The sequence below is a fragment of the Panthera tigris genome, chromosome C2, assembly GCF_018350195.1.
Source record: "Panthera tigris isolate Pti1 chromosome C2, P.tigris_Pti1_mat1.1, whole genome shotgun sequence".
NCBI lineage: Eukaryota > Metazoa > Chordata > Mammalia > Carnivora > Felidae > Panthera > Panthera tigris.
Genome location: NC_056668.1, coordinates 2,493,234 through 2,508,959, shown reverse-complemented (window position 1 = coordinate 2,508,959; position 15,726 = coordinate 2,493,234). Strand labels below are relative to the sequence as shown.

General features: G+C 61.3%; 1 protein-coding gene across 1 annotated transcript in view; it reads left to right on the top strand.

Annotated features, from left to right (window-relative positions):
* The first annotated feature begins 340 nt into the window (after positions 1-340).
* Positions 341-15,726, top strand: part of AGPAT3 (1-acylglycerol-3-phosphate O-acyltransferase 3) — an 81,277-nt gene continuing 65,891 nt past the window's right edge. The window contains exon 1 of the mRNA XM_042998852.1: positions 341-362. The gene's annotated coding sequence lies outside the window, so the exon portion shown is untranslated. The remainder of the gene's footprint in view (positions 363-15,726) is intronic.

Sequence of the window (15,726 nt, the reverse complement as noted above, 5' to 3'; positions counted from 1 at the left end):
CGTCCCCCACGTGACCCAGCGTGTACCCCGGGCCCCCCCCCGCGCCTTCATCCGAGTCCCCCCCCGCGTGCCCCCCCCGCGTGTCCCCGCGTGTCACCCCCCCGCGTGTCCCCCCTCCCCGCGCGCCGGCGGAACTGTGGGATCGCCGCGCACAGGAAGTGGCGGGGCGGCGCGGCCGAGGGCGGAGGGCGGCGGGCCGGGCGGGGCGGGATGGGGGCCGGGGGCGGCGGGCGCCGCACTAGCTGAGGCCCGACGCAGGGCCGGGCGCGCCCAGGGCCGGAGCGCAGCGGCCGGAGGGGCCGCGGAGGCGACGCCGAGGCCGCGCGCGCGCGCGCGCGACGAGCAGGTGGCGGCGGCTGCAGGTGAGCGGCGCGGCCCCTGCCGAGGTCGGGCCCCCCCCTCCCGCCGCCCGCGGTCGCCCCCACCCCACTCCCCGCCGCCCGAGGTCGTCGCCCGCCCGAGGTCGCCCCCCGCACCGCCCCCCCTCCGCCCCAGGTCGGCCCCTGGCCCCGCGCCGGGCGGAGCGCAGCCGGCCCTCTGCGGCGTGGGGCCTGCGGGAGGACGGGGTGGCGGGGCGGGGGGTGGTCCGCGGGCCCGGGTCCTCCCCGCACCGCCGGGCTCCCGGCGCCTGGTCCGGCCGAGGCCCAGGACACCTCCCCGTCCGCCCCCCACTCAGGCCGCTGCAGCCCGGGGTGGGGGGGCACGCGGGGCCTGGCGGGGGTGGGGGGCGCTGGGGGACGGGGCGCCCCGGGAGGGGACGGGCGGCCCAGGGCTCTGGGAGGGCGCGACCCCCTGTCCCTTGTCCCCTGTCTCCCCGCGGACTCTGCTCCCCTCCGCTCCCCCCTCCCTGCCGACGCGAGGCGGCCCCTGCCGGGCTGGTGGGGGGGGGGTGGGGGCACAGGGGACCTGGGACCCTACGGGGCGCCCGCGACCCCGCTCGCCCGTGGCCACGGCTTAGTTTCACTCTTTGCTCAATCAGAGGGCGGGCTGCAGGTGGGGTGGCGGGTGCTGAGTTTTCCGATTTGACTTTGGCGTTTGGACCAAGGCCGACTGTGAATTTCCACCGTTCAGTGATGGGGTCAGTCAGTAATGCCAGAGCCATTCGGGGCAAGAGCCGCCTCCACCCCCACGGCCACCCGGAGGACCCCGGAACGTTGGACGCCAAGGTTGTTGGGAAAGGAGGTTTATTAGCAGTTGAAGCTACCTTGAAAAATTGTGCAGTTTTTTTTTTTTTTTTTTTTTTTAACTTTGAGAGAAGTTCAGTTGCAGTAGGGAAGACGCCTTCCTAAATGGCTTCCGTGGCCTTTTTTTTTTTTTTTTTTTTTTTTTAAAGCACAATACTAACAGTCTTGTCTAAGGGAGTACTTGAGCAGGCAGGTTCCTTTTTGTAGGAAATACAGTCACATGAGAAGGAAAAATGAGGGCTGTTGGCCTTGAGAGGCCGGTTTGGGAAGTAGCTGGCCATGTGGGAAGTGATGATTATCCCAGAGAACCCCAGTCCACCACGGGGTGCTGGTGCTGGTGGGGCCCCGGGGTGCTGGTGGGGCTCGGGGTGGCGGGGCTAAACCCAGAGATCCCCTCCTTGCTTCCCGTTCCTGCTCCGCAGCCTGATTGTACTCATGTAGGGATTACTCATCAGTGTTTCGTCTGTTTAAAAGTTTCAGGAGGGGTCTTGGGCTGATTCTGAACATTCTTTAATATGCTCCCTTCCTTGCTGCTCCCTCCCCCTGTTCTAGACCATCGTGACCACATCCCCCCGGCCGCCCTCAAAGTTTCAGAATTAGCCTGTTACCGCTCATTTCTGAGTTTCAGAATTAGCCTGTTACGGCCCCTTTCTGAACCACGCTTAGGGGTCTTGATTACGCTGTTTAAAAGAGAAGTTACATGGCATTGACGTGCAGAGCGGGAAGGGCCTCTCGGCCCTGGAAGGTGCAGTTGCCTTAATGTTTTGAACCCGATGTCGTGTGCACGCATAGTGGCCGTGCTTGGTGGGAGTTCGAAGCTCACCCCACGTGGGTGGGGCCCCACCTGGGGGATCTCTGCCTAAGGTCTGTGTCCTGACAATGGCCTGGAGCACGCGGGAGAGCAGGTGAAAGTCCGTGTTGTAGGATGGACGGTCAGGGAAGGTGCCGGAGGGGTGCTTCAGTTGGCAGAGTGGGGATTCTCGCAGCGCCTCCGGAGAGGGTGCCCTCGCCCCTGGACTGGCCCCTGTGGCCGGCTCCGCTCCTGCACGAATGCTTCCGGGCCTGTGTGAAGGTCTGTGGGCCAGCACTGGGGAAACAAAGGAGTCGTTTTGTTTTGAAAGGTAGAAAAAAGTGCATCCACGGAAGTGATCTGGTCTGTCCGTGTTTACTCCGGCTTCCCATGTTAATTAGGGTTGACCCTGATACGGACGTGTGACCTCGGATCACACTTCAACCTTGGAAAAGAGTAGTCTGAGAAAACAGAGTCCTTGCTGCCTGCTGAAGGGTAGGTCGCAGATCAGCATGGCCAGATTTAAACCAAGATCCACAGGCTCCCATGTTCTGAGACCCCACCATCTGCTAAAAGTCCATATGTGTTTACCTGTGGTCAAATCAGAGGTAGAAGGGAAATACCGGGATCCCTATAAACGGGAAAAATGTAGAGGAGAAGTTGTGTTTGAGAAGAGCCAAATTTACTGGATTTTTGGAGGGGGAGGGTCTGGTTCCCTTGCCCAATCACGTTTTGCCCCTGAAATGCACACTTGGCTGTTGACTTGCAGACTGACTGAACATGGGAGACACGAGAGGGACACGTGGTGTAGACCAGGTGCCCTCACTGTTAGCAGTGAGCCCCTATCACCGTCAAAACACACTTCTGGCAAAAGCAGTGGTTTCTCACCACCCCCCCACCCCACCCCCCGCCTTATCAAAACTGCTAGTTTATTGGTACAACTTGCGGCTCATTGATATTTATAGAGCAAAGCGTCGGTCGTGAGCGGCTACATTTGCCCGTTTCCTTTTTCATGATGTGTATAAGGTCAGATCTTTAGTTACTCAGCCTTATTGAGAAATTGACTTACAGTAAGGGTGGACTGAATTTTGTAAAGCAGTTGTTCAGAAACTTCGTGCATTTTACTTTTGGTTAACCAAAGAATGTTTGAGGCTTCAAATGAGTTATCTCAAGCTGTAAAGCGAAACGTCTTCCACTTAATCTGCTCTTTCTAAAACTACCTCGTCATCATCTTAACATTAATCGCAAATTCCCAATCTCAGAATGCTGCATTTTAGGCAAACGCATCAGTGGTTTATCTTTGGACAGACTGCCTTTCAGATATTGGAAGAATTCCCCGTGTTTTGATTATCTTTGTTGAGCGAAGTGTGAGAGCTGGTAATCTTGGGAGGGCGTCTGGGTGCTTGGGAGGGGGGCCCAGGCTCTCAGAGACTGGCCCGGAGGCTGTGGTCCGGGGTGCCCGGAAGGGTCGCAGGTAGGATGCATCTTAGACGTGGTCTCAGCAGATCTGTATGTGACGGGCCACAGAGTGCTTTTGCATCACACAGGACTCGGGACTGAGGCCTGGCGCAGGGCTGGGAGTAGCAAGCCAGCAGCTGGCCGAGAGGCCTGTCCCCAGGCGACTCGGGAGGCCATGCATTATTAATGTGGATCTTCTCGATTCCTTTCTGAAAGTGGGTGGGGAGTGAAATCGGTAACAAAGAACGATAGTAACGGATTCTACTTGGAGCGGTAATAAAAAGCTGTGTGCTGCGACCAAATACCTTTCCCCAGGTTTGTCGCTCAGCGGTGACTTGTATGTGCCGAGAGTTGCAAACCTGGGCGGGGAGCTGAGTCCTAGAGTTCCAGAGAGGGCGGCTCTTCTCCTGTCATCGGCGACCTGAAGTCCGTATGAGCATACGCTGACTTTAAAAGTGTCCCCTGCCTTGTCACTTGGGCTGTGCGTCTTGCTCCGTAACGGCAGCTATAATTACTGTGAGGTGTCGTATGTGCAGATTATATTGTTAGATTCTTGAAACAGCGGTGTAGGGACCGTGGCAGGTCCCTGTTCGCAGATGGAGAAAACTGAGTCGGGGGACCATGGCTGGGGTTGCTCAGCCAGCAAGCGATGGATCTAGATTTCAAACAAAGGTCTTACTGCATCCAAGGCAGCTTGATGCTCGGAAAACTCAATGTATGAAAAACAAATCGACATACTGAAACTAAGCGGTCGGCTTCACGGAAGTAGTCCTTTGACAACTTTTCGCTTACAGAAGGCTACGCTGGGTGGGCCGGGGATCGGAGATCCCCATCTAAGGTGACAGAAACGGATACACGCTGGATATGGTGTTGCACCGGGGAAGAATTCAGTGCGTCAAGTTCATGTGTGCTCGGAGGCATTATGCACGCGGCGGGAGTAGAATGAGGCACTGAGGACGGACGTATGGAATGGGCGGTGACTGGGTCGGGCTTCTACAGACCGACTTCTCCTTTAGACACCGTCCAAGTCTAACTGGAGCGGTTGGATGATCGTGCCATTTATCAGGATACACATATGCCCGTGTTCAGAGAGGAATCAGTCCACTGGTCTACCTTGCAAAGTAAGGTTTAGTCGTGGCGAGTTTTGCCCAAATAAGAAGCGCTAAACGAGGGCTGCAACCATTTGGGTTATGCAGGAAGCAGATGTGAAAACAGCAGCGCAGAGGTGTGCTGGGAGAGATGCCCGTGGGGGCCGAGGGTCGTGGGGTGCATCAGTGCGGGGGGCGGGGGGGACCCTGGGGCCACCGTGCTGGTCTGACGCGGTGAGAGGAGACAGGGACGGGCTGGGGAGGAAGGACCTTGACGCAGCCCTGAGCGAGTCTCGGCCTGGGGTCCTGGGGGAGGGACCCCCGTCCCTCAGGTCCCGCTGGCCTGTGGAAGGCACGCTCCTGCTGTGTGGCAGGTTCTCTCTCGGGGGCGTCGAAGCTGCACGGCTGCCTGTCAGACGACGTTCAGTGACTTGGTCATCAGCAGAAGTAGAATGGCCTGGTAAAAATAATTGCGCGGCACGGGTAGCGTCGTGGTTTTGTTTCAGGAGGAGCCGAGTGGCCGCGGCAGGCGTCCTGAGGCTGGTCCGTGGCTGCTTCCCTGTACCTGCGCGTGAGCAGAGTATCCTAGTGGGGACCACCAGGCGCTTCCGGACGGGCAGTGGTTAGAGCACACGCGTCAGCACGCGGTGGCGCGTTCCCCGTTTTGAGGCGGGGTGCACGCCACGGTTACTTGAGCCCCAGAAACTGCCGGAAGATGCGTTACGGCCTGCCGTTCTCTCTTGCTCTGGGCCAGCGCGGCATGTTCCTGGGGCCCCAGCTGCTTTGCACCCTTTACTTTCCTTTATGTGTTAGGGGGTTACTGGGCGTGAGCATTTCTGTTTTCGTAAACGAAACTGTCCACCGGTTCTGACGGGGGCCAGGCAGGAAGGGGGCCAGTGGAAACGTAGGCGTGAGGCACTGGGGGTGGCTCTGTGGACAGGAGTGATGGCCGGGTGCCTCTTCCTCCGGCCTGCTCGCCGGACCTCCCCCACCGGCTGCCAGCACTACCCCAGCGGGCACGGCCCCAGCATGGACTCCCAGCACCTCACCTCCAGCACGGAGCACTCAGCCCCAGCACTGAACACTCAGCTCCAGCACTGAGCCCCCAGCACTGAGCACTCAGCCCCAGCACTGAGCCCCTAGCACTGAGCACAGAGCCCCTAGCACTGAGCACTCAGCTCCAGCACTGAGCACGCAGCTCCAGCACTGAGCCCCCAGCACTGAGCACTCAGCCCCAGCACTGAGCCCCTAGCACTGAGCACAGAGCCCCTAGCACTGAGCACTCAGCTCCAGCACTGAGCACTCAGTTCCAGCACTGAGCCCCCAGCACTGAGCACTCAGCCCCAGCACTGAGCCCCTAGCACTGAGCACTCAGATCCAGCACGGAGCACTCAGCTCCAGCACTGAGCCCCCCCAGCACTGAGCACTCAGCCCCAGCACTGAGCCCCTAGCACTGAGCACTGAGCCCCTAGCACTGAGCACTCAGCCCCAGCACTGAGCCCCTAGCACTGAGCACAGAGCCCCTAGCACTGAGCACGCAGCTCCAGCACTGAGCACGCAGCTCCAGCACTGAGCCCCCAGCACTGAGCACTCAGCCCCAGCACTGAACCCCTAGCACTGAGCACTGAGCCCCAGCACTGAGCCCCTAGCACTGAGCACTCAGCTCCAGCACTGAGCCCCTAGCACTGAGCACAGAGCCCCTAGCACTGAGCACTCAGCTCCAGCACTGAGCATGCAGCTCCAGCACTGAGCCCCCAGCACTGAGCACTGAGCCCCTAGCACTGAGCACTGAGCCCCTAGCACTGAGCACTCAGTTCCAGCACTGAGCCCCCAGCACTGAACACTCAGCCCCAGCACTGAGCCCCTAGCACTGAGCACTCAGATCCAGCACGGAGCACTCAGCTCCAGCACTGAGCCCCCAGCACTGAGCACTCAGCCCCAGCACTGAGCCCCTAGCACTGAGCCCTCAGCCCCAGCACTGAGCCCCTAGCACTGAGCACTCAGCCCCAGCACTGAGCCCCTAGCACTGAGCACTCAGCTCCAGCACTGAGCCCCTAGCACTGAGCACTCAACCCTAGCACTGAGCACTCAGCCCCAGCACTGAGCACTCAGCTCTAGCACTGAGCACTCAGCTCCAGCACCGAGCCCCAGCATTCAGCACTGAGCCCCAGCACTGAGCACTGAGCTCCAGCACTGAGCCCCCAGCACTGAGCACTCAACCCTAGCACTGAGCACTCAGCCCCAGCAGTGAGCACTCAGCTCCAGCACTGAGCACTCAGCCCCAGCACTGAGCCCCAGCATTCAGCACTGAGCTCCAGCACTGAGCACTCAGCTCTAGCACTGAGCCCCTAGCATTGAGCACTCAGCTCCAGCACTGAGCACTCAGCTCCAGCACTGAGCCCTCACCACTGAGCACTCAGCCCCAGCACTGAGCACTCAGCTCCAGCACTGAGCACTCAGCTCCAGCACTGAGCCCCTAGCACTGAGCACTCAGCTCCAGCACTGAGCACTCAGCTCCAGCACTGAGCCCTCACCACTGAGCACTCAGCCCCAGCACTGAGCACTCAGCTCCAGCACTGAGCCCCTAGCACTGAGCACTCAGCCCCAGCACTGAGCACTCAGCTCCAGCACTGAGCCCCTAGCACTGAGCACTCAGCTCCAGCACTGAGCACTCAGCTCCAGCACTGAGCCCCTAGCACTGAGCACTCAGCTCCAGCACTGAGCCCTCACCACTGAGCACTCAGCTCCAGCACCCAGCACTCAGCTCCAGCACTGAACCCCCAGCACTGAGCACTCAGTCCCAGCACTGAGCCCCTAGCACTGAGCACTGAGCCCCTAGCACTGAGCACTCAGCTCCAGCACTGAGCACTCAGTTCCAGCACTGAGCACGCAGCACGGAGCACTCAGCTCCAGCACTCAGCCCCAGCACTGAGCCCCTAGCACTGAGCGCTGAGCCCCTAGCACTGAGTACTCAGCTCCAGCACTGAGCACGCAGCTCCAGCACTGAGCACTCAGCCCCAGCACTGAGCCCCTAGCACTTAGCACTGAGCCCCTAGCACTGAGCACTCAGCCCCAGCACTGAGCCCCCAGCACTGAGCACTCAGCTCCAGCACTCAGCTCCAGCAAGGAACACTCAGCCCCAGCACTGAGCCCCCAGCACGGAGCACTCAACCCTAGCACTGAGCCCCTAGCACTGAGCACTGAGCCCCTAGCACTGAGCACTCAGCTCCAGCACTGAGCACGCAGCACGGAGCACTCAGCTCCAGCACTCAGCCCCAGCACTGAGCCCCTAGCACTGAGTGCTGAGCCCCTAGCACTGAGCACTCAGCTCCAGCACTGAGCACGCAGCTCCAGCACTGAGCCCCTAGCACTGAGCACTGAGCCCCGAGCACTCAGCTCCAGCACTGAGCACGCAGCTCCAGCACTGAGCACTCAGCCCCAGCACTGAGCCCCTAGCACTGAGCACTGAGCCCCTAGCACTGAACCCCAGCACTCAACACTCAGCTCCAGCACTGAACCCCAAGCCAGTGTGTCCCCCTGCACGGATCCCCAGCCAACATGGCCAGGTAGGCACAGGACTAGAGGGACTAGATCTTTGGTCTGCCAGGACAAGCCAGAAATCTGGATTTTTTTTTTTAGCAATCTGGATTTTTATATACGATTATTTTTAACACACTGCAGACCAAATAAAAAATGTTGCTGCCTGAATTCAGCCTGTAGAGAAGTTGAGGTGGTAGTTTTTACAGCCCCTGGTCTGAAATGTTTGTTTGATTTCTGAACTGGAGTAAACTGGGCTAGTGAGGTGACACCACGGGGCGTTCCTGAATGCACGTGAGAGAGGCAAAAACACAGGTAACAGGTGCCCAAGACTTCATGTGCAGGTGGAGACCAAAAGGATGGTCCGTCCCTCTCAAGCAGGGCTGCTGGAAGCGGGTGGGGTTGTCTGATGGCGCGGGCAGGACGAGAGAAGATGGCACAAGAGAGCCGGTGTCCTGTGGGAAACGGGAACCCTGTCCGTCCCTGAATGCACCGGGAGGCCCTCCTCGGGCCTACACGGAGATGAGGTCTGAGAACTGACCCCGACCCGCGCCAGCCGCGCGCGCTTGCGTCCGCAGGTGGGGGCGCCCGGTGGCGGGGCTCGGGCACGTGGGCCTGCGCGGTGGTCCTGGGCCGTGGCTCACACCCGCCCCGCACCGCACGCCCACCAGCAGCCGGCGGGTGGATCCCATTCGTGCAGAGAATGGACGGACGCAAGAGCCTCTGGCGGTGGCCTTGACGTGCCTCTGCAGTCCTGCCTCGTACTGATGGTCCCGCGTGTTTCCCTGAGCTCCTTCACCCGGTTTCCCGCTCGGCGCCTCACCTGTAGGTCTGTGCCGTCCCTGTTCTCCATCTTTCCTTTTATGGGCCATGCCTCCTGCGTGGCGCTAAGGGTCCCCGGGGGCACTCACGCTCTAGCCTGTGTTTTCTCGTGGGAGTTCTCAAGTTTGCCCCACCGAAGTGCCCATCCCTCCGGAGCGGTCAGTCTGTGGGGAGAAGTAGGGAGCCCGGGGCCCTGGCGTCCCCACGTGGAATCCCGGTTGTCCCACGTGCGGGCCCCTCTCCCTGCTGACGTCGTGCCGCCGTGGCCCTGTCTGTCTGGTCCTCTGTCCCCCTGTCCCTCAGCCGCCCGCTCCCTGCACGTCCTTCCTGCTCTTTGCTCCGTGGTGCACGTTCAAGTCGGCTTCTGAGTCTCATGAAAAACTGTTGGGGTTTTGACCGCAGTGGCACTGACTCTCTAGGTCACCTGTTTCACTGACGCTGTCCTCCTGCTGTAGAGCTGGCCTTGCCTCCGTCTGTGGCGACAGTCGTGGCTTTCAGTGAGGCTTCGGCATGTCCCACGGCCTGTCTCACGCTCTGCGGTCAAATTTATTCCCAGGCGCCCTTATTGCTTCTATTGCTTTTGTAAGTGGCACGTTTAAACTTTGTTTTTTATTAAAAGTTTTTTCAAACTCCGTGTTGGCGTTGAGCAGGCACACATTTGATCTGGGGTGTTGCCTGGACAGCCAGCCGCCTTCCCGGTCTGTTCCGTCATCCGTACGTAAATATTCAGGAGTTTCTGCGTGGACGTCCCTGCCGTCTCAGGGTGGCGAGGGCTTTGTTTCCTCCTCATGCCCTCCTGCCCTGTGGCCGGGCCGGGGCCTTCTGGATGGTGCCGAATGGAAGCGTGACAGGGCGTCCTTGCCTTGTTGCAGATTTGAGGGGAGCCCCGTGACCGCTTCCCCTCCCGGCACCGGTGCAACAGTGACACGACTCCGAATCCTGGATCCGAATCCTCCCCTGCTCCCCCTGGGATCACAGGTGGCAAGACGAAGAGAAGCAGACGGAGGCGAGAGACCGCCCCACCGTGGTCATCAGGGGGCGCGGGGAGGGAGCCCCGGTTAGGCCCTGGCCCGCGCACCAGGGGCCACGGCCAGAAAAGGTGCAGAGACCAAGCGCTGGGGCCGGCGTGGAGCGGACGGAGCCCCACCGTCGGGTGCGAAGGGGCGCCCGCGGTGCAGACCGTGTGGCAGGACCTGCCGGGGAGGCGGCCTCACTCCTGGGCACGCACCAGTGAGTGCACGGCAGGGCCCGTGCGCTCAGTGTCCCGGCCGCTGTGGTCCTGACGCTCAAACCCCGGGATCGCTCTACCTGCCCGTCTCCAAAGAGAACGAAGAGGTAGCTTCTGGAATATTCACGCGGTGGGAGAGAGAAGGAGGCAGTTACAGGTGCAGGCACGTGTGTGCGTCTTGTGGGTCAGCCGAGCAGAGGGAGGGAGGGAGGCCCGGAGGGCGGCCGAGCCCTGATTCGGTCCACACGGAGCCAGCGAGGCAGCCCGCGCTGCTGGGCGTGGGGAGGGGGCTTCCCGGGAGGGCAGGGGCGTGCAGCCGCTCCGGGGGCACGGGGACATCCCCTCCCTAGAGCCACGTGTGGGTCACACGGGCGTGTGTGGCTTGTAGAAGTCTGAGCGGCGCACCTGCGGTGTGAGCCCTTTTCTACACGTGCAGTAGGTTTAAATTAAAGGTTCGGAAAAGGTGGAAGAGAGAGCTGTCGATACAGAAGACGGGCCAGGGAACCCAGCACACGTGTCGTCCGCAGCCCAGAGCCCGGTGAGGAAGCCGGGACGGCAGCCCACGGCCGCGCTCGTGAGCGGGGCTCTAGCACGAGAGCCGCCCGGACCCCGACCCCGACCCCAACGGGGCCGAGAGAGACCCTCCCGGCAGATGTCCCACTTACACGTGCTGCGTGCAGCCGCCCGGTCGCCTGGCCGGGAGACAAGAGCGGGCAGCCTGGACTCTCCCACGGGACAACCCACGACGGGCCAGGGGCGCCGCGGGAGAGAGCACGGGGGCGGCAGACTCGCCCGGCCGCGCTGGACTTCAGGGCGGTCGGCTCCGCCACGCGCCCACGGTGGCGGCGGGAGGGTGGCCCACGGCTCTGACCGAGAGGCTCGGGGCGGCGACGGGGCTCCTCAGGGTCCTACGCGACCACGCTCCCGGGACGCGTGCTCCAGGTCAGGTGACTTGGCAGGTGTGAGGTGGCCCGGGTGGGGCCGTGCACCGGCACCCACCGGGGGCCCGAGTCTGGGGGTCGGTTGGCTGAGCCGGGAGAGGCCCCCAGGCCCGCACGCCGCACAACCGAGAAACGGGGACAGCCTTCCTTTCCCCCAGGAAGGCTCCCCGGGTTTGGAAGAACGCATGTGGGGTGGGGGAGGGGTGGGAGCCCTCTTCAAGCTTTCTTGTGTCCGATGATGACATCCCAGGAGGGACTCCAGCGGAACGTGGTTCCTTCCCACGTGGGGTGGGGCAGCGCGGCGGGGGTGCCGACGTTGACACGCCTCCTCGGACGACGTCAGCCGTTCGACAGTGAAATTACGGAAACAGAGAATGCTTATTTTTCCGCACAGATGCCTCCTTTCGGGGTAGAAGTTCGCGTTTATACCCAGAAGTGTATTTTGCTGGAACTGTCTTACAAAGAGCCTCTCTGCGAGCGTCAAGCAGATCACATAAGATTTTTCCATCCATCCGTTAATTTGGTGAAGCAACGAGGAGCTTCTTTGCCTTCCTGGACACCCCGTCTGGGCCGCGGTTCGCTGTTTTCTGCTCCGTCGCTGTGTTTGGTCGGTCCGTGACGTTTCGTTTGGGGTTGTCTGCGCCCGTGCGCCAGAGTGAGTCTGGCTGGCGATCGTCCCGTATCACACCGTCCTCGTCCGGCCCGGCGTCTGGATTGTGCCAGTCTCCTAACCGGAGTCGGGCACCGTTGCCCCTTTCTGTGCTGTGTAAGACACGTCACGTAAGCTCGAGACTGTGTGTGTCTTACGTGGATTCTCGGTCTGCGTAGATCCTAGTTCACGCCCTGGTTCGGCTGCAGATCTGTTCGGGTTTCCCGACCCTTTTTCTGGGGAGGAATGTGCGTGTGTAACAGGCGGCCCCAGCGCTTGCTGGCTTTAAACAGCAGCACGTGTCGTCTCCCCGTTTCCGTGGTCCAGGAGCCCAGGCACAGCCTGGCCGGGTCCTCAGGCTCCGCACTCTCACCGGCCGCTGTCGTCCCTGAAGTCTCGGCGGAAGGACCTGTTCCCAAGTTCCCTCCCGCGTGGCGGTCAGGATTCAGTTCCTTGCCGGTCGTTCTGAGGGCCTCCCGACGCGCCGCTTGCGTGGAAGCGAGGGGCAGAACGTGCCGGCGGGACGAAAGCCACGGGCGGTGAAGCCTCATCCCAGACGCGGCCCATCTTCGCTTTTGTTGCACTGTTTTTGTGAGAAGCCCGTGGTGAGGAGCAGCCTGCCGTCGGGGGAGGGGATCACACGGGGGTGCGAACGGGGGGGACCGTCTTCAGGCCGCCCACCACGCCGCCCGCGTCATTAGCCTTCTCGGTTCCTTGGTGCGAAGGTCGGAACGTTTTGTTTTTACGTCCCTGCCGTACCCGATGTGAAGTTCCCTTGTTCCCTGCTACGGTTGCTGCTGCCCTTCTTTATTCTTGACTCATCCTAGCAGAGGCTTCTCTCCGATACCTTAGTGCTCACAGGGAGCCGGCGTTCCGTCCTGTGGCTCACTTGTGCTGTTTCTTTGCTTCTCCGCGTCATCGTTTCTGGCCGTGCTCCCCGGGCTGATTCTGGTGTTCTCTTTCCAGGTTACCGAGTTGACTCATTACCGCTGTTTATTCTTTATTATTTTTCCTAAGCGTTGCTTCTTAACTTTCAGGCTTTATTTCTAACCTGAGACTGTCGGGCTGTAACTTTCTTCTCGGCTCAGCTCTGCTGTCCTCTGCGGTTGGTTTGCGATGCTCTCACCGTTCGGTGTCAGCACTTTAAATTAATTCCCGTTCTTCCGCAACCCGTGGGTGATGCAGAAGCACTTTTGTTTCCTCAACGCACGGGGGTTTTAGGTTGTGTTTTTATGACTGACTTCGGCTCAGAAGCCCTGCGTTCAGAGGACACGGTCCGTGTGGCCTGACTCTGCCCAGTTTTTGAGATTTGGGTTGCGTCACGGCCCTGTGCTCTGGCCGCCGCGGTGGCCGCCCTGGCGTCGGCGGTGGGGCCAGCTGGCCTTCCTGTGCCCGTCTCCGGTTTTCTCGGGGCCGTTCTCCTCCCCCCTCCCTCTGGCGGCCTTCAGCCTCACTGTGGCACTGCTGGGGCGGGGTGGGGGCGGGGGTGGGGAGGCTTGCTTCTCACTTATCCTGCTGTGGATTCTGTGTGCTTCCTGCAGATAAAGTGTTGCGCCTTTTAGTAATTCTGGAAAAATTCTGGCCACGACTTTGTTGAACTCCGCGTCTACCTCACGCTTGACTTCGTGGCGCGTCCTGTGGCCTCTTGTTGGAGCTGCTTGCGTTTCGGTCATTTTGTGCTGCCCCCGGGGCGGTTCCCCAGGCCTCCAGCCCTGCCACCTGCTCCGTGTCGTCTCGTCTGCCGGTCAGCCAGCCCGTTAAACTTTTCCTCCCACTGATCATAGCTCTTGCTTTTAAAAGTTCTCTTTGGTCCCTTCCCAAGCTGCCCCTTTTCTGACTTGGTATTTTCTTCCTTGCATATTCCGACCTCCACGGCGACGTGCAAAAGCTGTACGTGGCAGCTAATAGCAGAATACTAACCATCATGGTGGTCCTAACACCCGACTCGACGCGTCTCGGGGTTCAGTCCCACCGCTGGTGCTGCTGCCTCTTGCCCCCGGTTTCTGGAGTGCTCGGTAACACAGGCTTCTGTCCCCGTGAGCTCCACGGGGAGGCTCTGCTCCTGCCGGGCACCCCGGAGCAGCACTGACCTGGGACCGGTTTAGGTTAATTTTCTGCACCCACGAAGGGACTTCTAACGACACCACTGACCAATCGGAAGAAGAGTGATGCCAACCGGGATTCTGGCCGCAGGGGAAGGGACAAGACTGGTGTGGATGAGGTCGCTCGGGGAGAGACCGGTGTGCCGTCGGGGAGTTGGAAGCTGAGAAGATGTCCTCGTCGAGTGCCTCAGCGAGGTTGGGACACCGGGCTTTGTCCTCAGCGGCCCCTGCTTTCCATCAGCGTCTCTGGCATCCAGGCGAGGTGACTGCTGCTGCTTCGGAGTCACGTTTCGACAGCTGTTATTATTCGAGTGAGGCCTGCTCGGTCGCAGGAGAGCCACACGGGGAGCTCGCCAGGCCTGGCCCGAGAGCGGGACCCCTTCCATCTGAGCAGGTGACAGGTCACGGACGTAGGCGTCGGAGCCAGAAAATAAATGGAAAGACCGTTCGGCATCTGGAACGAGGTGACTCTCAGGGCTTGTCTGAGGCTGTCTTCGTGCTGTGCGGTGACCAGCCCCCCCCCAGTGCGGGTCCCCAGGCCTCCACGTCCTGTGGCACACGGCCGTCACCTGTCAGGGGGGCCTCCCCGTCTCAGTGGGTGCCTTTCTGTGCATTCTGCCGCCACCCGGGTCCTGCCCGGGATCCCCTTCCTCCCCGTCCCTTCACACACCTTCCTCAACAGCACTCTTGCCCTCCTTGCCCGGTGAATTCTTTTTCTTTTCAAAAAAAATTTTTTTTTTAATTTCAGAGGGGGCGCACATGGGTGGGAGAGGGGCAGAGGAGGGAGACAGACAATCCCAAGTAGACTCCCCGCTCAGCGCGGAGCCGGATGCCGGGATCGTGACCTGGGCCGAAGTCAAGAGTCGGGCGCTCGACCAACTGAGCCGCCAGGCGCCCGCTTCCTGGTGAGTTCTTACGCGCCCTCAACTCGGCTGTCGCTTTGCTGGGGAAGCCGCCCCCGTCACTAGTCCGAGTGAAGACACGCGCACACGCACGCACACTCTCAGCACACGGCGCCGCCTTGTTACCGTCTTTGCGGCCCGGCTTCTCCGGCTCACGCTGCGCTTCTGCCCTTGGCGTCGGGGGAAGAAGGCCCTGAAGGCCGGTCTCCACTGCGCTCTGTGCAGCCGGGCTGCCCCGTGACGGCACTTGGTGCAGGGCGCGCGGGAGGCGACGTCGCACGCGGCCGCACGCGGTGGGTCGTGGCCGGGCCAGAGCACCCCGAGGAGGGTGCTGCGGACCGGCGGGCACCCCACCCAGGAGGGAGAGCGAGGAGAGAAGCGAGGGCTGAGCTCTGCGCGGGCTCGTCCCCAACGGGCCGCGTGGCAGGGGTCCCCGCGTGTTTGTCCTCTGGCGCTGGCTTCGCCCTGCCTTTTCCCCTTGGGGCGGAGCCGAAGGGCAGGGTGACCGTTGTCCGTGTCTGTTGCCATCTATGCCCGAGGAAGCGTGGTGGCATCACGGCGGAGCGGCTCGCTGTGTCCTGCCGTGTTTCTGGAACGCGGCAGAGGCCGGGGTGCTGACGCTGGCCGGTCCGCCAGCCCGCACCAACTCCGGGTTCTCCTTATTGCTGAGTCATTTCGCGGCTCAGCACGTCTGACGGGAGCGTCCCCTTCTCCCTAAAGCCACCGGGCACTGCTCGCTGCCAAGTTCCCGTGTGGCGGTCGCGTGGCTGTTTGCAGGGGACGCGGAGGGCCCCGGCCACCTGCTCTTGTGTTGACGGGATGCCGCCTGCCTCCCCGGTGTGCGAGCTGAGGGCCACGAGGACCCGAGTGTCTGGTGCTGTGCACGGCCTCAGGCTCCCGGGGCGGCCGGTTTGCCGTGTGGACGGCTTCTCCTGGGCTCGGTGGGGATATTTCCCTTCTTCGGCAAGTTTGTTTGTTGCCGTTCGCGGCTGTGGACGGGTCACGTTTGTGCCTGTGGCCTTTTG